The sequence below is a fragment of the Lissotriton vulgaris genome, chromosome 2_1, assembly GCF_964263255.1.
Source record: "Lissotriton vulgaris chromosome 2_1, aLisVul1.2, whole genome shotgun sequence".
NCBI lineage: Eukaryota > Metazoa > Chordata > Amphibia > Caudata > Salamandridae > Lissotriton > Lissotriton vulgaris.
The window spans coordinates 183,348,780-183,374,924 of NC_141687.1; positions in this window are offsets into that span (position 1 = coordinate 183,348,780).

The following is a 26,145-nucleotide window of genomic DNA, read 5'->3' on the forward strand; positions in this document are numbered from 1 at the left end:
TCCTGGTCACACCTCTCTCTCACACGCACAAATACACGTTTACACATCTCTTACACACTGCATTTGCATTTGCTCATCCCCCTGACACCTCACACACATCTTTGTGTTTCTCTCGTTCTGCACACATACATGATCAAACTCACATCAAACAAGCCACCTCCAGACTGCTCAGAAACACTTGTTCACCACAAAGAACACCTTTTCGATCAATCAAGTTTCTTGTAAAGCGCTACTACTCACTCGTTAGGGTCTCAAGGTGCTGAGTGGGGGGCAGGGGTGGGTCTGCTGATTAGTCTTAACCTAAGACACCCTCACAAATGGCTTGGACGCCTAGCCACCTCACTTAGGTACAAACACACAACTAAAACATATGGCCCCCACACAGAACACAAGGACACAGCTTCCCAACACACAAACACACCTCTCCCTGACTTATTTCACACATGGAAGAGTATCCGTCGGAGAAGCATTTAGAAATGATTATAGCACGTAAGATAGGAGGCCAAATGTAGGTGGTCAGATGACCAGACCAAATTTCAAGAAAAAATGCTAGATTTTTTCAGGAAACCCTCACTCACCCTAGTGGTGACATGCTTCATCATCGGGTCCACCGGGAGAGATCGAATACCTCCCCGGTGTGCTGCGACGCCAGGAGACTGCGGAGCAGGTTTTTGTGAGAGTGAAGAGTGAAAAAAGTTAAGTGTAATTAAAAATGTCTAAGGTTGTGCCAAAAAATCATTTATTAACTGGTCAACCCGACATAATAAAATTAAATTAACTATGTGCAGGGAAAACTAACCAAATAAAATATTCTGGTGTTTCCCTGTTAGGGGAAGGTCAACATGTTTCTGCCCTTGGTATGTGTGAATTTACAGGGCTTTCATCAGTACCAATTTGCGAGTGTTACCTTGACAGGTGTGGGCGCGCTAAGGCCCACCCTGCCAAAGGCAGTGAAAGTTAAAAATAGCACTATGTGTAAAAATGGTGCATAAAAGGTACAAACTAATAAGTTTGGGGATTTACCTCTATTACGAGGAACCTAGAAGTTTGTACACAAAGTGAACCACACCCCATAGATTCAGGAGGGGGGTGGGAGCGAGATCCACGAGATCCAGCGAGGGACAGCTAGGTGCCGAGAGGGTGCAGAGCGTTGCGGGCGGTGTGCCATTGTCGCTCCCACCCCCCTCCTGAATCTATGGGGCGTGGTTCACTTTGTGTACAAACTTCTAGGTTCCTCGTAATAGAGGTAAATCCCCAAACTTATTAGTTTGTACCTTTTATGCACCGTTTTTACACATAGTGCTATTTTTAACTTTCACTGCCTTTGGCAGGGTGGGCCTTAGCGCGCCCACACCTGTCAAGGTAACACTCGCAAATTGGTCCTGATGAAAGCCCTGTAAATTCACACATACCAAGGGCAGAAACATGTTGACCTTCCCCTAACAGGGAAACACCAGTATATTTTATTTGGTTAGTTTTCCCTGCACATAGTTAATTTAATTTTATTATGTTGGGTTGACCAGTTAATAAATGATTTTTTGGCACAACCTTAGACATTTTTAATTACACTTAACCTTTTTTCACTCTTCACTCTCACAAAAACCTGCTCCGCAGTCTCCTGGCGTCGCAGCACACCGGGGAGGTATTCGATCTCTCCCGGTGGACCCGATGATGAAGCATGTCACCACTAGGGTGAGTGAGGGTTTCCTGAAAAAATCTAGCATTTTTTCTTGAAATTTGGTCTGGTCATCTGACCACCTATATTTGGCCTCCTATCTTACGTGCTATAATCATTTCTAAATGCTTCTCCGACGGACACTCTTCCTTTGTTTATTTGCTTACTGACTTGGGACTAAGAGTGCCCTTGAACCCTTTCTCTCCCTTTGTTGATTGTTATTTCACACATGACCATCACTATCCATTCTCACGCACGCCCTTCCATACTGTTTACACACCTGCCCTTAGCACATCACACACACACCTCTCCCTCACTACCTTTTACATTATTTATAAAAGCCTGCAATGTTGTTCCGGACAGAGTACTCACACTCTTACATTCTAAAGCTACATCCAGATCGAATATTTGCTTATTCTTAGTCTACACAGCGACTACAACTTCTTAAAGCCCCCACGCTAACACTCATAACACGGCCAGCTCTCTCTTACTCACGCACACCACTTTCCCTGTTTTCACTAACCTCATACAGAAAACCCCACCTCCCTATTATAACTCACATCCTACAGATATGCACTTTCCCTGTTTTTAACCACCTCCCAGTGATACGCTGGTCCCTTGTTTTCACTCACCATCTCTGATACCTGACCATCTGTCTTCACTCGCCTCACACAGAAAACCGCTTCCTTTGTTATAATTTGCATCCCACTGAAACGTCACTTTCCTGTTTTCACTCTGTTTGCACTCATACCCCACTGAAACGTCACTTTCCTGTTTTCACTCATACCCCACTGAAACGTCACTTTCCTGTTTTCACTCATACCCCACTGAAATGTCACTTTCCTGTTTTCACTCATAGCCCACTGAAATGTCACTTTCCTGTTTTCACTCATACCCCACTGAAATGTTTGTTACTTTCCACGTTTTCACTCACACCTCGCTGAAACGCCATTTCCCTGTTTTCAGTCACCATCGACTGATCCCTCGCTTTTATATTTTAGTGCAGTGTTTTCATGATTGCCGCCCCTGGCCATGAAAGGAGCACTGCCCAGGGCATCAAAGGGTCTGCCTGGCTCGACCCACAGCACAGGCTCCATCACCCGTTACCCCGAGGGCGGAGGCTGTCAGCGGCTGAGTTAAATATGCCACGGCCGATGGCGCTGTCAAGGTGAAGGGAGTGGTTAAAAGCTGATCCCACCAGATAGTTTTACGGCCCTCAAAAATGTCATAAAAATAGCAATGAGCAAAGGAGCCCGGCGCTCGGATTTCAAAAGGCCCGCCGCCGGAATCCGCACCCGGGCCGAATGCCTGACGAGGGCAAAAGGGCGGGAATGTCTTCTTAAATGAGCGCGCGACGGGAAGAGTGTGCCGTGGTGGCGCGAGGAGCATTCCAAAACTGGTCCACGAGTAACGACAAGTGTTATTGACCCCTGAGGCCAACCAGCAACAGACCCCCAGAGGACTGCAATCGCACAGAAAAACCGCAGAGTTGAAAACTACCGCACTTGCAAGCAAGCTTCCAGAGGTAATTTACGGGTAGCTTTACCCTAGCGACCCCTGGTACAGCCTCTTTGCGACACCTGTCCTTCGAGGTGACAAAATCAATGCCAAACAAAGAGGCGGGTTCGCATTCCTTATTTTCTGCCCATTTTAACATTATACTAATAGTGAATAATGTATAATTCACTATTAGTTTAATAAAAGATGGAGCACATTTAGCTGAATTGGAATCATTGGTAGCAGCTGTAGTAAGCAAAACAACTTTTTCTATTTATGCTGTTTGCTTACGGATGAGAGTTGGCTTATATCATCAATCAGGCGCGCAACACCCATTGAACTCACGGGGCTTCAGTCAAACACCCGCCCGCGACCCCCCCCCTCCCCCCCCCCCCCACCCCCCCCCGTCGTGTGTGGCAGCCCGGAATGAGACAGATCCCGGGCACACACAGAGCCTCACCCGAACGTTTCACAGGTCTTTAAAAGACTATTTGAATGTTAATTAGGCCTTGCAGTTGTTTCACCCCTTCTAAGACCCCCTGCAGCTCCACTCTGCCTACTGATTAAAAGGTTCAGCCCCCCCCCCCCCGAAATTTTTTCTTAGCCCCCCTCCCACCCGAAATTTGGCTCTAGTTGCGCCTCTGTCATCAATGCACACACTCTTCCATGGTGCATGGGTGGCTGCGTTCTCTGAAGCTCTGGTTTTGTACTGGAAGGTCTCTTTTCCAGGACTTTTCACACTTTGTACATGTGCTGTGCAATGCAGCACACATGCAAAGTTGGGAAAAACGGGGAGAAATGAAAATATTTTCATTCCCTACACCTACCTTGATGAAGCATATATTTGTGGCGCAAATTCCTGTCTACCAATGTTTGTAGATGGGATTTGTGCGTAAACGGAACCCCCCTTGGACATAAAGTAACTTATAGCATAGCATGTGAGAATAGGGGTAAAAACATTGAATGTAGTGAGTTAATTTCTGGACTGTGTATAAACTCAGAGAAAAAAAGTTTTTTTTTAAACTGCTTCAATAACTACATACTTTCTTTTTCATGTATTTTTGGTATTGGTGATGATTTTTTGTCATTTGTACTGTTTGTTTTATATATCTGCATCATTATTTGTACTGAAGGGTGTAGAGCAAGAATATCGATGGGAAAATGTCGACAAACAGAAATATCGAGGTAAGAATGTCGTCTGGGTTAAATATCGATGTTATAAATATCGATGTTTGAAATATAGATTTTTTAGTTGTGCAGAGATATCGCTATTGTGAAATATCGATGTGATAAATATACTTGAAATAAATATTGATTACAATTATATCGATATGTTTATAATGGAGTTTTTTTTAGTTGTTTAATAGTTATATTATGTTATATTTTTTTACATTTTTAATGTTTTAATGGAAAGAATAAATGTGATTTTCTAAATATTTTTTAATTTCTAGATTAATTTTTAGGAGTGGGATGTTTATTTTATAGGGGATAAGCGTGGGTAGTAATTTAAAAATGTTGTTTAAAATTTAAGAACATGTTAAAATTTGTAGATTATTTAGGAGCGGGATGTTGGGTTTATAGGGGATAAGGGTGGGTAGTAATTTAAAAATGTAGTGTAATAATTTATAGGAATTTTACAAATTAAAAGTACAAAAATGTATTTCATGTCAACATTTAAAATTAGAAAATTAAAATTTCTAATTTTACAAAATTATGTTATATATTGTTAAAATGTGTATATTATTTAGGGATGGGATGTTGTGTTTATAGGGGATAAGGGTGGGTAGTGATTTAAATATGTTGTGTAAAAAGTTTCAGAAATATTTAAAATTAGAAGTAAAAAATAATTTACATTTAGAAATTCGAAATTTCAAATTCGAATTTTCAAATTTGGTGAAATTATGTTTTTTTTAATTTAAAATATATTTTGAAATGAAATAAAAAATGGTAAAAATTGTGTAATAATTTAAAATGTATTGATTTTTTAGATTTTAAATATTTAATAAAAATCTTGAAATTAATTACTAAATTATTTAAATTGTACCCGTTTTATTATGATATATATACAAATTAAATTTCATATTAAAATAAATTATATTAATGAAAAGTTTATAAATATTTATAATAAAAAAGTATGTGTAAATGTATTCAAGTATTTTATTTTAAAATTATATATAGTAGATTTGGATACATACATATTCTTATTTAATTTTTAAATGAATAATAAAAAAGTTTTTGTTAAAAAATCAAATTTTTGTGAAATTTGATTAAAAAAATATTGATAGTTAATATTTTTGAATTTTGTGTGGTTTTAAAATTATATGTTTTTAGAATGAGATATATTTGTTAAGATTATGGATGAAATAGTGTGCATTAGATTTTAGGAGTTAGAATAATAATTTATTATGGTTTACTGTCTAGCACTTTCACTGAGTTATATTGGACTTGGAGTTAGAATAGTAATTTATTATGGTTTACTGTCCAGCACTTTCCCTGAGTTATATTGGACTTGGAGTTAGAATAGTAAATTATCATGGTTTACTGTCAAGCACTTTCCCTGATTTATATTGGACTTGGATTTAGAATAGTAATTTATTATGGTTTACTGTCCAGCACTTCCCTAAGTTATATTGGACTTGGAGTTAGAATAGTAATTTATTATGGTTTACTGTCCAGCACTTTCCCTGAGTTATATTGGACTTGGAGTTAGAATAGTAACTTATTATGGTTTACTGTCCAGCACTTTCCCTGAGTTAATATGGACTTGGAGTCAGAATAGTTAATTATTATGGTTTACTGTCCAGCGCTTTCCCTGAGTTATATTGTACTTGTAGTTAGAATAGTAATTTATTATTGTTTACTGTTCAGCACTTTCCCCGAGTTATATTGGACTTGGAGTTATAACAGTAATTTATTATGGTTTAGTATGCAGCACTTTTACTGAGTTATATTGGACTTGGAGTTAGAATAGTAATTTATTATTGTTTACTGTCCAGCACTTTCCCTGAGTTATATTGGACTTGGAGTTATAATAGTAATTTATTAGGTTTACTATGCAGCGTTTTATTTCACTTTAATTGTATTTGGAGTTATAATAGTGAATTATAATATTTGAAATATTTTTGTTTATTACAACATTGCAAATAAATACACCTTGTTATTGTTTTACATATTTTATCAGAATATAGTAAAATATATCTAGATATGTTTAACAAATTATATATTATAACATTGATTTTAAAATGCATTTCACAATTTTTTCAACATTTTACTATTTATTTGTAATACATGTATCATTGTAAAGTAACAAAGTATAATTTTGTCATAAATATACAGTATTTCTTGTGTTAAATAATTATAAATGAAAACATTTCTACATTTTTAATGAACTTTAAGCATGAGCAGAAAATCCGTTCCGCTTGCGGATTTTGCGGATTTTCGGTAAATTGGCAATCCGCAAACTCTCGCGAATTTACAGAAAATCCGCAAATTCGCACGCAGCGGATTTTTTTTCTTGGTGATACAATATTGCGGGGTGCGGCGTTCACTTACCGTCATTCAGCGTTTGCCGAGTTGTTTTTCTCAATATTTTGCGAGTGCTGCGCCATTTTGGATCTTGCTGCGGGATCCCGCGGGAGTTTGGCGACGCATCGCGAGAGTTCGCAATTGCGAACATGTAGGTGCGGCGGGCAGCAACAATCTCGCACTCGCGAAATTACAAAATTTGCAATTCTGCACAAGAAATCCACTAGCAAGCAGCATAGACCTTCTGAAAATGATGATTTTTATCAGAATAACTCCTCAGGTTGACATTTGCCTGCACTTTTTTGGATTTGAGGCCTTTTGACTTTCTTTGGATCACTTTTGGATTAGAAATCAACTTTCACAAGTAAGTTTGTTTGGGGTATTACAGTTGCTGTTCTGCAGAAAAACGAGTTTTGCAAAACTGAAAGCACTCAGCAGGTGCAAAAGTTCACTCATCATTAGTAACCATTCCCTGTAGTACTTCCTGAGGGCCCCTCCAGAGTTCAGTTGCCTATGTTTGTTTGGGGCATTACTGTTGCTGTTCTGCAGAAAAACTAGTTTTTCAAAACTGAAAGCACTCAGCAGGTGCAAAAGTTCAAACTCATCATTAGTAACCATTCCCTGTAGTGCTTTCTGACTGGGGCCCCTCCAGAGTTCAGTTGATAGTTGCAACAATTCTATGACCCTGCTGTGACCCTCACAGCAGGCTCATAGAATAGCTACAAGTAGGCCACAAAGGTCCTGAAAAAAAATTGCACTGCAACAGAAAGCAAATTACAGATAAGGAAGCAGGTGCCAGACTGGAATTTTAAAACAGTGACACATTAATAAATCAACCCCAAATTAATTCATGTGAGTTGAAGCAGGGCAGGTGTGCTTGCTTTCCCCCCCATAATCTACAGTGATGAACCAGAGGGTGGCATTGATGTACCAGAGGATGGCATGGGTGAAACAGAGGGTGTCAGTGGTGAAACAGAGGGTGCTGGGAACCTGTGATGATGAACCAGACGTAGAAACAACATAATTGCGACCGTTGCGAGCCGACAAGTAAGTTCTCAATTGCGAACTGGTACAAAACCCTCGCGAACTGGCAGAAACCCTTGCGAACACACAAAAAAAAATCTGCAAATTCGCGAGAATTCGCGGACTTTGGGGATTGCGAGTTCGCAAATACGCAAATTCGCGAACGCCAGATTTGCAAAATTCACCCATGCTTAAGGAACTTTTCTTACATTTGTATTTAATGATGTATAAAATTGCAGTAGTTGAAATATATATATACACATTGTACTTTTTTTAACATAATGTTTTATTAGATAGCATATTAAATTTGATTAGATTTCAATGAAATTTAGTATGTTAAATAATTTACAATTTTTTAATATTTGGAAAAGTACATATATCAGTCGATAACTTTATGTCGGTCACAACGGACCATAAAAGCACATAATTAAATGCATACATAGAATAGCAATGAAAATAATAAATAACATAGAACAGTACAAAGACAATCATATATTTACATTATTAGCAAGGTTAAAACTATACATTTGGCCATCCCATCGTAAAACCAGATTCAAAATTCAATATAGTTATCGACGATAATCATTAATTTTATACAGATATTCCAGCTAACCAGTTATATCAATAGCTGGATACTTTCCTTTTAGCTGGAGAAAAAAAAAGAAAATTCTTTCAGCACCTGAGGTGATTATTTTAAAAAACATCCCGTTTTAAAAACAGGAGACGGCAAAGACAATCGGGGGATGGGTATCATACTTTAAGACTCTAAAAATTTCAGAGCAATGTCTAAAACCTAAGTTTCTACAGATCGGGATCACCCAACGTTTGCGTGATGCGTGTTATGCAGGGCAAATAAAAAAGACATGAATTTCATTTTCTAGGTTGTGTTTACATGCTGGACACTCAGTATTTTTTTGGCTGCCTCTTTTGCTCGTAAAAGACTTAAGAGGAAGACTCCCAATCCTAAATTGCCTATATAACCTCCTAGCCGATGATGGGTAGATCAGGTCTAGAAACTCTTCTTTTTTGTAGTCCTCTTTTACTCTAAGAAACTCAATTGTCAAACGACCGACTGTAGAACTCACAAGAAGACATGATAAATTATAGTGCCTGTAATGTCGAACCAGGTCTGCCCTACCTATTGCTGGGCATGCTACATCTGGAGTTTCCCAAAGTTTGCGCCTGCCTATCCTACTGCTAATTGTCTTAATGTGTATAAGCCATAGTGTTTTCTTGCTACTCATGGTTACCCAAACCTCCCTAAATTCATTTCTATAGGAAGCTAATTCAGGGACTGTCCATAATCTTCTCCAATACATGAGTGGCCTTAGTGCCACTTCCTCCTCAATGGGAAGTAGCCCTAGGTCCATACGGAGGGGCACTAGCGGAGTACTAGATGGAAGTCCCACCATATTCCTCATGAATGTGTGCTCTACCTTTATGAGGTTGGTAGGCCTATGGTGCCCCCAAAGTTCAGCCCTATAAGGGGTGGTCACCATGGCCTGTACTTCAGAAATTTCGATAACAGGGGCAGCTGGCTTGAACTCAGACACTCTGAGCATTTTCAATATCCCGCGCTAGTTGGGTTAACTTTAGAGATGCCTTTGCTAATTGGGTATCCCATTCCAAATGTTCCAATAGGGTAATGCCCAAATACTCAAAAGTCTTCACTCTCTCAAGGGTATTGCCGTCCAAAAGGGGATTCTGGCAAGTCAACCTAGGAGGGTTGAAGATGATAAATTTAGTTTTGGTTAAGTTGATCTCCAAACCTCACATTGTACAAACATCGGCGAAGCCGTCCAGGGTACGTTGGATACCCGTTGATGCCTTGGACAACAACAAAGTGTCGTCCGCGAACATCAATGCGGGCACCCTTCCTGATAATAGCCTCGGGCATCACTATCCTTGACTCCCAGTAGGTGGTCTATAAGCCCATTATTATATAGACAGAATAAGGTGGGGGCCAGGAAACACCCCTGGCGCACCCCCTGTTTCACCGGGAAGCGTGCTGACAACTCTCCATGCTTCCCGCACCTAACTTGTGCATAGGTCTTCTTATGCAGCCTCATCAGCACAACCAAAAGATATGGTGGAATGCCGAGATCAAACAATACCCTCCACAGTTTCTCCCTAGGGACCAGATCAAAAGCAGACCTCAGGTCAACGAAGATGAGGTAGAGGCTGCCACCCTCCACACACACCGTTTTCCAATATAAGACCTGAAGTCTGAATATATGGTCGATGGTAGATGTACGCATCCTGAAGCCAGCCTGGAAGGGACTCAAGATCTCTTTTTCCTCAATCCAACCCTGGACTCTATCTAGAATAACCCATCCCATCAATTTTTGGGTGGTATCTATCAGGCTGATGGGCCTGTAATTAGACAGTAAAAGAGGGTAACCCTTTTTACGAATTGGGCCTATCTCGGCGCCATGCCAGGTGTCCGGCGTGTCCATGCCCTATAGCATTGAACAAAGCGCACAAGTATGGTGCCCACATTTTTGGTTCTGACCGGAACATATCCCCGGGGAGTTTGTCTAAGCCGGGCGTCTTGTTTGGTAGTAATTTGTCGATGGCGGATTCTACTTCACTTAGAGTAATCTCCCAAACTCCCTCCAATCAATACTCATGGAGGAGGCTTGCTGGCGAAGTAGAAATACTGTCATTGTCCGAGTTTGCATACAGGGCTCCAAAATGAGCTTCCCAGACTACTGGGGCTATGTTACGTCTACCGCTAGTCTGCCCTCCCACCCCCAGAGCTGACTATTGCCCAAAATGTTTTCAAGTCCTTTCACATAAGGGCATTCCTAAGATCATCCTATTTATCGGCTTCCCAATTTTTCTTTTCTGATTGGATAACCCGCTTGTACTTAATCCTGCATAGATGAATCCTTAGCCTGTCCTTAGCCTTTACAGTGCATACCAGTTCTGTCTTAGCTTTACGGCAATTAGCATTATACCAGGGATGGACTGAGACAGGTTTCACCCTTTGACTTCCTGCTGGGTAAAACACATCAAGCACTTTGGAAGTCAGCTGTTTATGTATTTTTAGAGGCCTGTCCCTCATCCCTCTTTGCATGTTCATTACCCCGGCCTCTCCCATTTCTCTTAAATATGGCACGACCTGCTGGAAGATGTTTGCTAATTTGGTTGGAGAACCCTGGATATAAGACCACTTTACTCTCCGCCTGTTGTTAGTTACAGACAATAGATGTTGTATTGGATTGGGCATTGGTGTAGGGTTTGACAAACCCAAACTCCCAGGTTTGAGTGTCATAACTAAAGCGTTATGATCACTATCTTTTCTCGGATGAATCTGGAAGTCCAGTACCTTATCCCATGTTCTAGATTCAACCAAAATATAGTCTAGAATCGAATTTTCTCTGTTAAAGGTGGTTAGGCCTGGTCTATCCAATTTTTTCCTCCCATTACATGCCCTCAGTGAAGATGACAGGGTGAACTACTTTATTTGTAGGACCAGCGGCGTCCATGCTCTAACCGCTGGAATCTGGGGTTCAGGTATATGCCAGTACTGGTCATCATCATCTGGGCCATCTAAACTTGAATTGGTTAGGGGCTCGAACTGACAATTAAAATCGCCCCCTATCATCAGGACAACTGAGTCGGAATAAACTGTTTCAGAGGTTCTATGACTCCAGACTCCTGCCCATTCTGCGCTGGCCTTGAGTAGATGTTAAGTAGGGCGATTTGTGTATTTACTGGCATTGTTAAGAGGACATATTGTACATCCTCAGAATTTGTTAGGATCTGCTCTGCTTTTGCACTCAGGTGCGTGCCCACCCAGATGCTTAAGCCCCCGATGGTCTTCCCCTGCACCTCGTTGTGGCCAATATATTGAAAGTGGCAAAGCCTCTCCTCTGGTAGTCTTCCCAAGACCACGTCTCCTGCATTAGGCAGACATCACACTTCTCCACAAACGAACCCCAATCTGGACATGATAATTTGTTTTTAATGCCGGACAAATTCCAGGAGAGAATATTAATATTGCCATTGGCCTCCAGCACTTGCGTTTTCTTCTGTACCATAGTGAGACTGTCATCCCTAACTAATGGGCCATCAGGATGCATTCCCACCCAGTTAGAGTCTGGCCCCTTCTGCCTCAGTTCTCTATCGGAGACCCCTCTAGCTGCTGGAGGAGATACAGCTCTGATTACACTCTCCTGTATTAATGGAAACAGAACGCCAGACAGCACACCAACATGCTCACTCCCGCTACCCCTCCTTATGTTTTCCCTATTCTCATCAAGGGCACTCTGACACCCCTGAGAGCTAGATGGGGCGATAGTCCGGTCATCTGCCACAGGTCCCTCCCTAACTTCTGGTGGACCTTGTTTATCAACATGGGGGGGCTAAAGACTGACTACTCCTCAGCTGTCAATCTACCTGGTCCAGAACGCTGAAACTATTGCTTACAGGAAACAAAGTCAATGCAGGGATGTAATTATTATCTCCATCCCGATTGACGTAACGTCTATCCCAATCACCCAACGACTGTCCTCTTCTCTTAGAGTTAGAGATAACATTGTTAGGAATAGGAGGATAGAAGTAGGTTAGGGGAAGGGACTGTATTTGCGTTGCTGACCGAGCTAGATCCCAATTGCATATATGCTCGACAGCCCATCTGTTTCTAAAATTAATTACAATACAATCACCCTTGGTGTCTTTCTTCGGAGGCCCCACCCAGTCTACTCTACGGGCAAAAAGGATTTAGCTAGATACCTGAATGGGAAGTGGCCTGTTATAGTTCAACCAATGAATGCATTTATTTTTAAGATCAGTATATGCCTCCATTTTTCCCTGACTCAAAACTGGAACCCCTACAAGCACCACAACATATGGTATTGACTCGGGGGAAAGATCTATGCATGGTAGTACTTTCTTTAATACGTCATAAGTCATGGCACTTTTTGCTGGAACATGTTGTCTGGTCAGTCCCTCTAAGTCTTGCGTCAAGCCTCCCTCCTCACACTGCCTTGCTGGATGCGTATTCTCAATTCCTCTACCCCCAACGTTCTCCACCCTTCTACTCATTGTTATATCATTAATCGCAGCATTATCGCTACTTAGGGATAGAGGTACGTTAGGCGGTAGACTGGGGGGGGGCAATTCAGCTGCATTGCTGGGGACAGACGGGTTACAAACTACATTTGTTAACCTAGACACCCTCTCTGGATTTCCAGTACCCCCTTCGTCCCGCATTGCATCCTTAGCCTGAATGGAAACAAACAATGATTCAAGGTGCCAAAGTCTGTCTTCTATGGAATTTAGTCTATCATAAAGAGGAAGGCATGTCTTGGTAAATATAGTTTCCATTTTGGACCAAAAGTCTGCTCCAGACTGGGTAGGATGATCATCACCCGAACTTAATGTAGACGTGGTCACTTGTACAGATGGCTGGCTTAGTTCGGGACTAGTTGATGTTCCAATAATTGAACTAACCCCCACGTTACTAAATTTCTGGATTTTCGCTTTTCTATTTTTCAATGGGGCTCCTCCACGCTTCCTTTTATATATTGAATCCAATTCAGAGTGTTTAGCCGCCACTTTCAAAGTAGAGCTACATGCAGACCGTGTTTGGAATCTCGGAATTAAAGGTCCAGAATGCTACTGCTTTTGCGAAGAAGCATGCGGGGCAGCTGGTATAGCATCCATGCAGGGAAAAATACTAGGCAGGCCTCCAACAACTTGGAGTTCCTGGCTACCACCATATTGCCTGGAAAAGCAATGACTGTAATTGGTTGTTGCTTTGGTGAGGGCGCCTGGGCCAGCCTACCCATGGACAACCGTTTATCAAAAACGGGATCCAAAGATAACCTCCGTTCGGTCAGTTCTATTTCATGGGCCAATTCGGAAGATGCCCTGGTTAGGAATTGGTCCAATGTACCTACCTACAATCGACCCACCAGATATAGATTTGCGGCCCTTCCTCCTCTGGAGGTCGTCATTTTTGATGGGATACACAGCAGCTACTTTACTAATAAGTTACAAATAAACAGAAAGTAGCCGGAAACAGACTAACAATCCAGCATATGAGTACTAACCTTCGTATGTAGGTCACCTTGACGATGTCAGGAGGGGGCCCGTCCCGTCCTCGTCCGTGCTCGAACGGGCTCCAACGTGCCCGCCCTTGGCCCGGACTTCGGCCGGCGCCCGTCCGCGCGTAATTGCTTAAATAGGCACTTCCGATGGGAGGGGCGTGGTCAGGGCAGCAGGCGTGGCCCCTCGGGCTTGTGGGACCTTGAGTCCTGATCCAAAGAAGAGCAGCAGTCCGCCCCACTACCAGCACACTCAGCAAAGCGTCTCCCGCGAAGCGAGAGGCGCAAGCAGTTCTTGTAGCTCCTAGCGCAGGTGAGGGTGGTTTGGGCAGCAGGCATGGTCCCTCGGGCTTGTGGGACCTTGAGTCCTGATCCAAAGAAGAGCAGCAGTCTGCCCCACTACCGGCACACTCAGCGAAGCGTCTCCCGCGAAGCGGGAGGCACGAGCAGTTCTTGTAGCTCCTAGCGCAGGTGAGGGTGGTCAGGGCAGCAGGCGTGGCCCTTCGGGCTTGTGGGACCTTGCGTCCTCTTCCAAAGAAGAGCAGCAGTCCGCCCCACTACCAGCACACTCAGCGAAGCGTCTCCCGGGAAGCGTCTCCCGCGAAGCGGGAAGAGCGAGCAGTTCTTGTAGCTCCTAGCGCAGGTGAGGGTGGTCTGGGCAGCAGGCGTGGCCCCTCGGGCTTGTGGGACCTTGAGTCCTGATCGAAAGAAGAGCAGCAGTCCACCCCACTACCGGCACACTCAGTGAAGCGTCTCCCGCTCATTTCTATGGGGGTTTAGTCCTATTTTTGTTTTAATTATGCCGCCATTTTGTTTTCCTTGGTTCACTTTTTAGACTATCTACTTCGTTGTTTGGGTCATTTGTGAAGACGGAACCTCATGGTTGGGAGCTGCTTCGTCTATGTTAATGTAAGTTGATTTTAATTACTTTTAAGTTAGTTTTAAGGTAGTGTTTAGTTAGTGGTAGTGTTTATGGGTTAGTAAGAGTGTTATTTAACTGTTTTTATGAAATGTACTTGTTATTTACGTACGTTAGTGATTGCGTCGTTCATGTACTCTGTAATGTTAATGTAATGTAAATGTTTTGTCATTACTATTTTAGAATGTGTGTTTATAATTATTATATATTGTTATTTCTATTTGTGGGTTTATTATTTGTTATGGGTGGGTGTTGTTTGATTTTTATTTACAGGTGCTGAATTTGGTGAACGGATGGAATTGCCCAGGCGTTTTTTTTTTCTTTTAAAAAAGGAAATTATTGTTACTTGTTTTAAAACAAGCTGTTATACATCTCCTTTTTCCGGGATTTTGGTGCATTTTTTATAGTGAAATATTTGCGGGTTTTAAGGTTTCCTTATCAAGAGGATTGCTACTTTGGATTTTTTTTACAGTTGTATTTTTCAATTTTTTGGGGTTTGACATTACTATATGGATTGCTTTTCCCTTGGATTGTTTTTTAAAGCGTATATATTTCGAGGATATTCTACAGCTACAAAACCGTAAGTTGTTTGTAATGTATTTTTTGTGTGGGCAATGTTTTTTGGGTGGGCAATGTTTATTTGTGATTTAAAAATTTTTGTTAGTTATATTATGTCATATTATATATATATCTGACATTTCATGACATAATTTAACTAATATAAAAAATAAAATCGTTTTCTTGTGTTTTATATGTTTTTACTGTTTTCTATTTGTATTTAATTACAGAATAGATTTTGCTATTAGGTCTATGTATTCTAGACCTTGGATACTTGGATACATTCTTTTTTTTTGTTGGAGGTATTCGTACATATTTATTGTTTGTTTACTCGGTTTGGGTCCTATTTTTGATAAAGATTGTTCAATTTTTAGTTCTTGCTAACTTTGTTCTTTTTTTATTGATTGGATAAGTTTGTGTAGTGTTGGTTGTCCTCTCCCTATTGTGGCCTGGAAGGCATTATGCAATCCTTCTACCGCGTTATTGGTTTTGGGTTTTTGTGCAATAGTGCTAGCGTAGACATTCCACCAGGGAATCTACGGTGACCTGAATGGTGCAATCTTCCTACCCAGGTGTCCTCAAAATAATTCAACAAGGGAGTTAAGTTTTTTTTCATTAGTGCAGTAGAAAGGACTGCCAATTAATATATTATAGTAATTTGCCATTTCTGTTGTTGGTACGTATGCTAGTGCAATTAATTTTTTTACTTGGTATGCAAAGTTGCTGTTGGTAGAGTAGTTAATACTTAAGGTAGATGTTTGGAGGTGTCTCCACATACTTTGATTAAAGTGGTAGTAACACCCTTGTATGGCTGTATGTGGGTATATTTTTAGAATGGCTTGTATCATAGCTATTTTAAAATCGTTTATTATTCTTTGGGGATAGTAATTATCTGTTAAATCTGTTATTGTTACTTATAGTTCTATGTAGGTGGGATTATTTTTTTAATTTGGCAGCAATGCATAAATGAAGGGAATATTGGTTTCTTGATATTCCCCATGAATGTTGGTAAAATGGTTTTGACACACTTTAAATGTTCCGTCCATCATCCGTGTCTCACAATTTTCTAATTTTTGCAAGTTGTTATTAGTTGCAAAAATAAGGATTCTTTTATCATTTCTTTGGTTGTCATACATCAAGAATGTGTCTTCTTTATGGGTAATAGTATATTCTGGTAGTATTTCAATTTCTTGAAAGGTTTGGGGTGGGGGTGGAGTTGGATCGCATGCTCTTTTAGTTCTAGCTATTAATCGTTTGAAGTTGGTGATGGAGGGTAATTGTCCTGTTACATGTTCAGGTACCTTTGTCAATACATATTTCAAAATTTCAGTGCTTGTTTGTTGGGAGCCTGTGCTTGCTTCTCAAATTGTTTCTAAAGCTTCCCTTACTTCTACTTCTGTCACATTGGGTGGATGGTTATGCTCTCTTACATTCACAAAATTATTATCTACAGTTGTAGCTCGCCCATACCATGCAGTTGAATAGTATTTGCTACATTTCCAATGAGTTTTGTTATCTTTTACTTTTTCTTGGGTATAGGTATAACCCATGTAGCTGAGCATTAATTTTCCTTTTGGTGATGTGATAAAAGTTGCTACTTCAGCCATTTCTAGGGTATATCTGTGAAGACATATATATGTGTTTTTAGTAAATATGCTATGGTTATATAAAACTTTGCTGAAATATTAATTAAAAAAATACTTACAATATTGTTCTTTCTGTTTTGTTGATGGCTTTATTTCTTTTGATTGAAGTTTCACTGTTGTAATTTCTGTAGATGTGGTAGAAAATAGTTTGTTAATAATATTGTATATTATTTTTACTTTTCTTTTTTTTAATATATTAAAAGTGAAAGATTACTTACTTTTTTCTAGTAGATGAATTTAATTTGGTGGATGTTCTTTGGTAGATGCAGTTTGTTGAAGCTGAAATGAAAAATCTTTATATTAGTTTCTCTGTTATATTTTTATCTTTGTAAAAATATTAGACAATATTACATTATATCTACGTATAGTTTGTTATTTTATTAGTTCTTGTTTTTTTTCAATGTAGCAATAGATAAGGTAGTAAATCATGTTTGTATTTTATACTTTTTTGCTGTTGCTGACAGGAAGTTTGGTTTTAATTTTAAAAAAAGAGAACATTTATATACTTTAAGGAGTTAAACTAAGGATGTTGAGGATTTTATATTTATTAAAAAATGATTTTTCTTACCTGTGTTGTTGGGTAATCTGTTATAGTAGTTCTTGTAGATTTTCTTTCTCTCTCTCTCTCCAGCAACGTAACAGTCTTCCTCCGTGTTTGGCCGAAAAACAGTAATTTTAGTAAGTTATGTAATTCTTTTTATAGTAGTTAGTTAATTAGTTCTACATTTTGATTGGTTTGTGGTTTTGTACTTTAAATTTATTGGTTGGTTGAGAAACTTATTTTGAATTTGGTAGCAGTTACTTTTAAATTAGGTAATTCTATTTGTTGTTTGTTAGTGGTTTATAATTAATTTTGTGTTGTAAATGTTTTAAAAATAAAGCTTATAATTTTGTTTTAGATTTTAAAAAGTGTTTGTATATGAAATGTATGTTAATAGATATGTGTTAGTGAGTATATTTTAATTATTAAGTATGTTTATAATTATTTGCTTTTTATTAATTGATTTATATTTGTTTTAATTATATCCTATATTTATATATGTTTGTATAACATTTTTTAATTTTTTTTTATAAATTAAATAGTTAAATAGTTGAAAGGAGTGTTTATTTAATGTTGAATAGTATTGTCAATATTTTTTGTATAAGTTATAAGGCTATTTGTAAGTCAATAATAGTGTGCTCGATATTTTTGTAATGTTTCTTTTTATTTTAGGTTTTTTGATATTTTTGTGGTCGATGTGTTTGTACTCGATATAATTGTTAACGATATAGATTAAGGCGATAATTACATATCGATATTTGTGTAAAAACTTGTTTATGTATAGGATGACGATATTTTTGTATGCAATATTTTAGCGTCTATGTTTTTGGATCGATATTTATAGGCATCCGTACTGAAGAAAAAGCGTTTAACATAAAACAAGTAAATAAAATGAGAAACAAGATAAATATTCTACATTCAAGTGTATGATGTGTTATTGAAATGGATATGTATTGATGGCCACATGGGGCTCACAAAATTGTTCCATTACGATATTGATCCCTCCCCACAGAGTCGGTCTTACTGGATCACACCCCTTTATGTAGAGACTATGATATATGAATAGCATAAATTACACAGTTCTGCCACTGGCAGATTTGATATAATTTGTGATGTAAGAGGGCACTCATGACACAATGCTGCCCCTAGCACAATGGAGGTCATTTTGGACCTGTGAAGGACCATACACCACATTTTGAAAAAAATGGGGTCCACTCCTGGGGAATATCATGTTTTGTTCACTTATTAGCACACAATGAAAAGATTTGAATATAAAGGCCCTCATTAGGATGGCGGGCGGACTTTGCTCGCCCGCCATCCCCGTGCAAAACGGGACCGCCCGCCATAGGAGCGGCAGTCCTGCCTTGGCAATTAGGATGCGCCCGCCACATTGGCGGGCGCATCCTGTATTTTTACCATTGCAGCGGGCGGTGCGGAAAGCACCGCCCGCCGCAATGGCAAAAATGCACGTTGTGCATAACATGACAGACACTGCGCGGTGCCTGCCATGTTGCACTTTGAAATGCAGGGGGGTACTACCCCCATGTGCAACCCCCAGCCCGCGGAGTCCCATGGGGCCCACAACGGGCCCCCGCAGGGAGTCTCCACATGCCTTTCCTGCCGCCACGGAAAGGCATATCTGAAAGCCCTCATAATATGGCTGGCGGTGTCTAATAGACACAGCCACTATATTAATCATTTCCCGCCCCGGCCGCAAGGCGACCGGGACAGAAAAGCGGTGGACGGTGTTTACATCCGCTGCGGTCCCCCCCGCCATAATAATATGGCGGGGGGGGGAAATGGGTGGCGGGCGGGCATGAATGTCGGTGGTGATCCGCCCGACATCGTAATGGACCCCTAAGTGAGTGCAATTTTACTTCCTGTGCCATTTTAGCGAGTTTCTGTGAATATTGTGCTTTAAAATGCACCATTTTACTGCATTATTTTCAACATTTTCTTGGGGTAGGAATCCTCCTAGAAGAGGTCTGGCTTACTCGCTCAGGGGTCATACAATGTCATTTCCAATGATGTCATTAAGGCCAAAGGGTATGGGGTGCGACTTCGGCTACACCTAGCAGTGTGGTAAATCAACATCCATGTTGCACGCTAAATGAAGTGACATTTTCCAACGCTCTGCTGTCATGTAACCTGCCCGGTGGAGTGACCCACATCCCTTACATACATGACTGGACTGTTTGGACCTTCAGTTTAGTTTCAAATGTAGTTTATTTAGACAATTGTCATACAAAATATTGCATAACTATACCATCACCAGGTTACAATTTGAAATACATAACCACCATTGGCAAAGCAAATAGTTTTTGAACGGTTTTAGCCTAAATTTATGCACTGCCAATCCTTAGAACTAAATTGAAATAGCATCAGCAAAAAGAACATTTTCTATGTTTTCTATGTTGCTGATGCTGAATAGCTGAAAACAAGAACAAAAATCAAAAATCCAAAATGACTGGTTGCAACTTGATGGTGTATGTGCACATGTGTGTGTCAGGACACTGCATAAGCTACTTAAAAAAAACAAAAAAACTTTTAGTTACTATTCCAAGATGGTTAGATGGATAAGGGCCAGGAGGTATGTAGAAGCAAGCTGGGGGACAAGAATCTGAATGCCGCTATGCGACAGTGAACAATGGTGATAGTGCAGAGCAACACAAAGCAGAGTGGGGTTGGGGGCAAGATAGTAATGGAAGATGTGGTGGGGTTAAATGAAAAAAAAAGTCATAACAAAAGATGGGGTAGCCGGGAAATCAACAGTTGAGCTGGAGGGCAACACAGAGAATGTTGGGGTAACAAAAACATTAGGGGGTAAGCACCGCAAGAGGGAGCGAGGTAGAAAACACAGGTACCACAATGAAGTTGTTAGACCTGGCAGCCTTGGCATGGTATCCCCCTAACTTCGGACCTCCTGTTTAGCTCACTTCGTTTTTGCTGGACTTAAGACTCTGCAAACCGTACCACTGCTAACCAATGCCAAAGTGCTTGTACTGTCCCCTTAAAACATGTTGAATTGGTTTATACCATATTGGCATATTTAATTTACTTACGAGTCCCTAGTAATGTGGTACTACATGTGCCTAGGGCCTGTAAATGAAATGCTACCAGTGGGTCTACAGCACTGATTTGCCATCCACTTAAGTAATGTAAATCCGTATATGTAAAGCGCAAACTACTCACCCTTACTGGTCTCAAGGCGCTGGGGGCCGTCGTGGAAATTAAGTGAGCTATTGCCCAGAGTCACATGGTGCTGAGCTGAGCTGCCACTGGAGCTGGAGATCGAACCGTGAACCCTGTGCTCCGAAGACAGCTGCCCTGGCCGCTGCACCACACCTCTCCAGTAACACCGTAAACATGTCTCAGGCCTGCCATTTCAGAGCCTGTGTGTGCAATTTAAACTACCATTTCGACCTGGCGAAATACATCTTTTCAGCACTGGGCGCAACAAGAAGTGCGACCCAAACCTAGAATCCACTCGACTCAGAGTGGGAAAGAAAAAAAATCCTTTCTTATATATAACCCTCACACACTATTAGTGTCATGCTTCATTTTTGGGTTCACCCAGAATATCTAGTCGCTTTGTTTTAAGAGCTCCCTGAAATATTGTTGAGCCCACCCTGACCTTTAGTAGTCCGATTATAGTGAAGTCTATCATCTCATTGCACCCAGAGGGCAGGGTGCAATGTATTTCAAAAGCAGGAATTTTCATGTCCTGGTAGTGAAAAACTCTTACTTTCATTTTTCACTACTGCAAGGCCTATTTGTCCCATAGGATAACATTGGAATTGCCTTCTTACATTTTATAAGTGCAATTTCCAAATGGGAAGAGATAACAGTTCATGTTTAGTGTATTTGGAATCATAATTTAAAATCCCAACTTATGCTGAAGTCAGCCTTGAAGCTCAGGCTGGACTGTTCCCTCGGGGAGCAGGCTCAAGACTGATTTGCATATGGCTAGGTCCAAACTGGGGTGGTGTGGTGCGGTGCGCTTAAAAAACTATAGACTAAACCCTGATCTGTGACTGAGGTGAATCTTTGATTTGTTCAGTATTCCGTACATCATCTGTTCTTTTTGCTTTCGTCACTGTAAGTGGGAAGGGTATGCCTAGATGTGGGTACCATACTCACTGTGCCACTGGATTCAAGCTAGCCTGGCTGATGAGGGGTGATACCCTGAACCGGTTCTAAGATGCTTGTTTCTGGTCCAAGGAGGACCTGGCCTGGCAGTTTGTGCTAGAGTGTTCCCATTGGGAGCGGGGTGAAGACTGATTTGCATATGGCTGGGGCCAAACTGGGGTGGTGTGGGGTGCAAAAATAGCAATGGATTTAACCCAGATCTGTGACTGGGGGTGAATGTTTGATTTATTTAGCATTCCGCCCAACATCTGTTCATTTTACTTTGTGACTATTGGGCTTTGTCTATTCCACCTAGACAGTCATACACAATGGGAGCTTTTGTGTGACTGGATGGGCTATCACATCGCTTGCCGAATGATGGGAGGGCGGAACTGGGCACAACTGGATATACAGATTGAGAATTATTAACACATGCATACTATTACCCTGTCCCTATAACTTCCCATTTATCGTTAGACCCCATTTACAAGTCATCTTGAGGATACAAGCATCTTTGGCAAAACTGAAGTAAATTAAGGTCCATGGCCCCCAGAAGGGCAACCCCAGTTTAAACAAATAGGAGGTCGTTCAAAAGAAGTAAACCCATGAAATGGTTGAACACCCACCTATTATGCTCTTGTATTAAGAACATAGCATAGCTAACACATTTGCAAACCAAGGGGTACTCACTAGACACCCAAATTAATGCACATTCTAAACCAGGAAACAGGCTTACTGGGCACCCAAGTTATTGGGGGTAATCTCTAAAATCCAGTGGTTTCTCAAAATTGTTTTCATTCACTAGTAAACAGGACACAGGACATACATTCTTCCACACCCCTGTAAATTAAGATTTACATGCTATTTTATTCTACACTAACATTCTTAGGTACGAGCTTGGTACTGCGTGAGAATTTCTTACCCACTATCCCGGACTAATCACAAAGTGTACTCTTGCTGATGTTATGTGCATTTGTAAAGCACACTACCAAGCGGAAGGGTATCCTATATGTCTGCCCCTACATGTATGCCATATGATTGCTTGGTACCAATAAAAGGCCTGTTTTTAATACATTTTACTGGCTTTACAGATCCATTGTATTAAGAGCATAGAATATGACGTTATCATAGTGATCTCCCTACTTACGGTATCTACTCCAAACTCAACTTGTTTTATGTCTCTTGCCTTCAGGGAGGGAATACCACAAAAGGAAGCCAAAAAAAGCTCTATGTTGTGTTTTGATTTTCTTTACATTTTCCCTAAAGTCGTAATCCCCATATGTATCATTAGACCTTTGGAAGCATCAAAGGCCACGTGCATAGATGCATGTGGAGCTTTTTTTTTGCAGAAGGACTCAGTACTCTTAATTTCCCTTCATTTTTTGAGCCCTTCAATCATTTTTTCTTTGAAGGAAATGCCACACCCGTGTTGTTTCCCTAGAGTATCCTTCTCTTGTTTGTTGCTCACTAGATTATTGTGTCTTGGTGTCTTATTCCATGTTTTGTGTTTGGTTTACCTCAAATTCTTGAGATATACCTATTCACGTCTACCCTGAGTTTAAAGACCTACCATTGCACTGCCTGTCACCCCATAATCTTCTCACTGCCCAACTTGGTAGATACAATATAAGCCTCATTCCTCCCAGGTTGTACTTGAACCACTCCTTTAAAGGAGTTATGAAAATGGTCCAATCGTTCACACTAACATTCCTGAACCTCTTGCATCCACCTCATCATTCCATTCTCTGCTATGTTTGTTACAATTTATAGCTTCTAAGGCCTCCTGCAAAGTGTTGTTCCGGAGGAGCATCATATCCAAGCACTGATGCGGCGACTGATCCATTGTGAGTCCAGTGTACCCCTACATCCAGAATTGGGGATGCGAAGATCAATCCAAACTTATGGATTTGTTGACATTCAAAGAGCACAAAAGTAGCAGATGTCTTTGCCATTACATGATTAACATTATGGGATTTTTGAGGATCCTCAGGTTTTTACCTTTGGGGAAGAGAATATGTGATTTATTTCAGTAGTAAGCAGGTGTGCTTTTTTTCCAAATCAGAATTTATAACACTTGCTTCCAGTATTAACAGGCTGGGTAGAGTAAATCTTTCCATACTCAGTGAGCAAACGTGTTTAATCCCAGCTAATTAACATTTAGGGGGCGATTCCGATTCGGGAAAGAAAACCGCCCGACGATTCGTATTCATAGCCGTTTCCGTACGAATCGTACAAATCCGTATGAATCGCGTAGTACGATCCGTTCTTCAAAAATACGTCCGAAATCTTGCGAACCGTACAAAATACAAGCGAGAATCCATACGATATGGACTCGGGAAATAAACCGTACAATTCGTAATTATGCCATATGACCCGACAAGTACGATCCAGACCGGGGACCCAGAACGCGATTCGTACGGGAAAAGGTCGCCGTGTATGAACTGCGATTTGTACAGAAAACATCGCGTATGAGCAAACCACACAATCAAATACGATTCGAAACCCCCCTGAATGAAAAGCACACGCGATACCTGGAAAAATGTCACGTATGAGGGAACCACAAAAGCAATTACGAATTGAACCCCACCTGAACAAAGTGCACGGGAACCCTGGAAATACGTCGCATATGAGCGAGCCACAAAAGCAATTACGAATCAAACCCCACCCTGAACGAAGCGCACACGAATTCCGAAAATACGTCGCGTATGAGCGAGCCACAAAAGCAAATACGAATGGAACCCCCTCTGAACGAAGCACACGCGAACCCAAGAAATACGTCACATATGAGCAAACAACAAAAGCAAATACAAATCGAACCCCCCCCCCTGAACGAAGCGCACGTGAACCCCGGAAATACTTCACGTATGAGCGAGCCACAAAAGCAAATACGAATCGAAACCCCCCTGAACGAAGTGCATGTGAACCCCGGAAATACGTCGCGTATGAGCGAACCACAAAAGCAAATACGAATCAAACCCCACCTTGAACGAAGTGCACGCGAACCTATTAAAACAGGACAAGAAAGGTGCAAACGACTCGCACAACACCACAAAACATGTGTACTGTGTACAAACCATTGGAAATTTATATCCTGGCCACATCCAAACAGGCAAACAGAGGGCCTAACTCAGACCCACCTCTTATAACACACCCACCCAAAATTCAAACTAAGCCCCATCCACAAATGGACCAATAAGAAGGTCCCACACACATAAACCATGGTCCTTTACAACACACCCATTTAGCCACAGAGACAGACAGCACACAAACAACTGCACACACCCACATTCACACATACCCCCAATCACATACAGAGCCACACCCGCATTCATATTCATAACTAAGCATGGGCGAATTTTGCGAATTCGCGATCCGCGAATTTGCGGATTTGTGAATTCGCGATCTGCAAAATTCGCGAATTTGTGCGAATTTGCGGATGTTTGTTTTTTTGCGTGTTCGCGGGGTTTTTTGCGTGTTCGCGGGGTTTTATGCATGTTCGCTGGGCTTTTTTGCGTCTTCGCGAGCCGCTTGCATAGCGAAGTTACCCATGCAGTCGTTTATGGGAGAGGGAGAGAGATAGATAGATAGATAGATAGATAGATAGATAGATAGATAGATAGATAGATAGATAGATAGATAGATAGATAGATAGATAGAAATAGAGAGAAAGAGAGGGAAAGAGAGAGGGAGAGAGAGAACGAGAGAAAGAAAGAGAGGCCGGATCTCTGAAGGGCCAGATTCCTGAGTTGCCCCTACAGAACATACAGCTTTTTAGCAAAATGCATATGAAAATTGTGCTGTAAAGGTCTCTTTTAGTTTAACCCCTCCTGACAACTCAAAATGGGTGTAGTTGCCATCCTCTCCCTTCTTCCTGTTTTTTATATCTGTAAGTGCTTCCTGATGAGGTTTAATTCCTTGGACAGGTGCCTCGTTGCCTACTTGTAACTATTCTCTGACACTGCTTCAAGGGTCAGAGCAGGGTCAGAGAATAGTTGCAAGTAGGCAACGAGGCGCCAGGAAGCAATTAGCAGTAGGTGTCCAAGTTGAAGTTAATTTGTTTGTAACCCTTTTGTAAAAGGTTACAAAGAAATTAGGTTCAACTTTTGCACCTGCTGCTGTAACCCTTGCTTGGGTGAAAATTCGTCCCCGCTGATTCGCAGATTTTACCGCGATTTCGCGAGATTCGTGGATCGCGAAATCACGGAAAATCCACAAATTCGCCCGCAAAACGGATTTTACGCCCACCCTTATTCATAACCACACACCCACATCCATATACACCCTCACCCCCCACTCACATTCACCCACACCATGTCCGCACAGAAGAATCCAAAGTTCACAAAGGAGGAGATGGAGATCCTTGTAGATGAAGTCATCAGAGTTGAGCCACAGCTGTTTGGAGCATTGGTCAGACAGACCAGCATAGCGGAGAAAACATGCATGTGGGAGAGGATTGTCGATAAGGTGAATGCTGTTGCACCCATCAGACGTACCAGGAAGGATTGCCAGGCCAGGTGGTACGATCTGCGGAAGATGGTGAAGAGAAAGATAGACGACGACTACCTACAGAGCCAAGG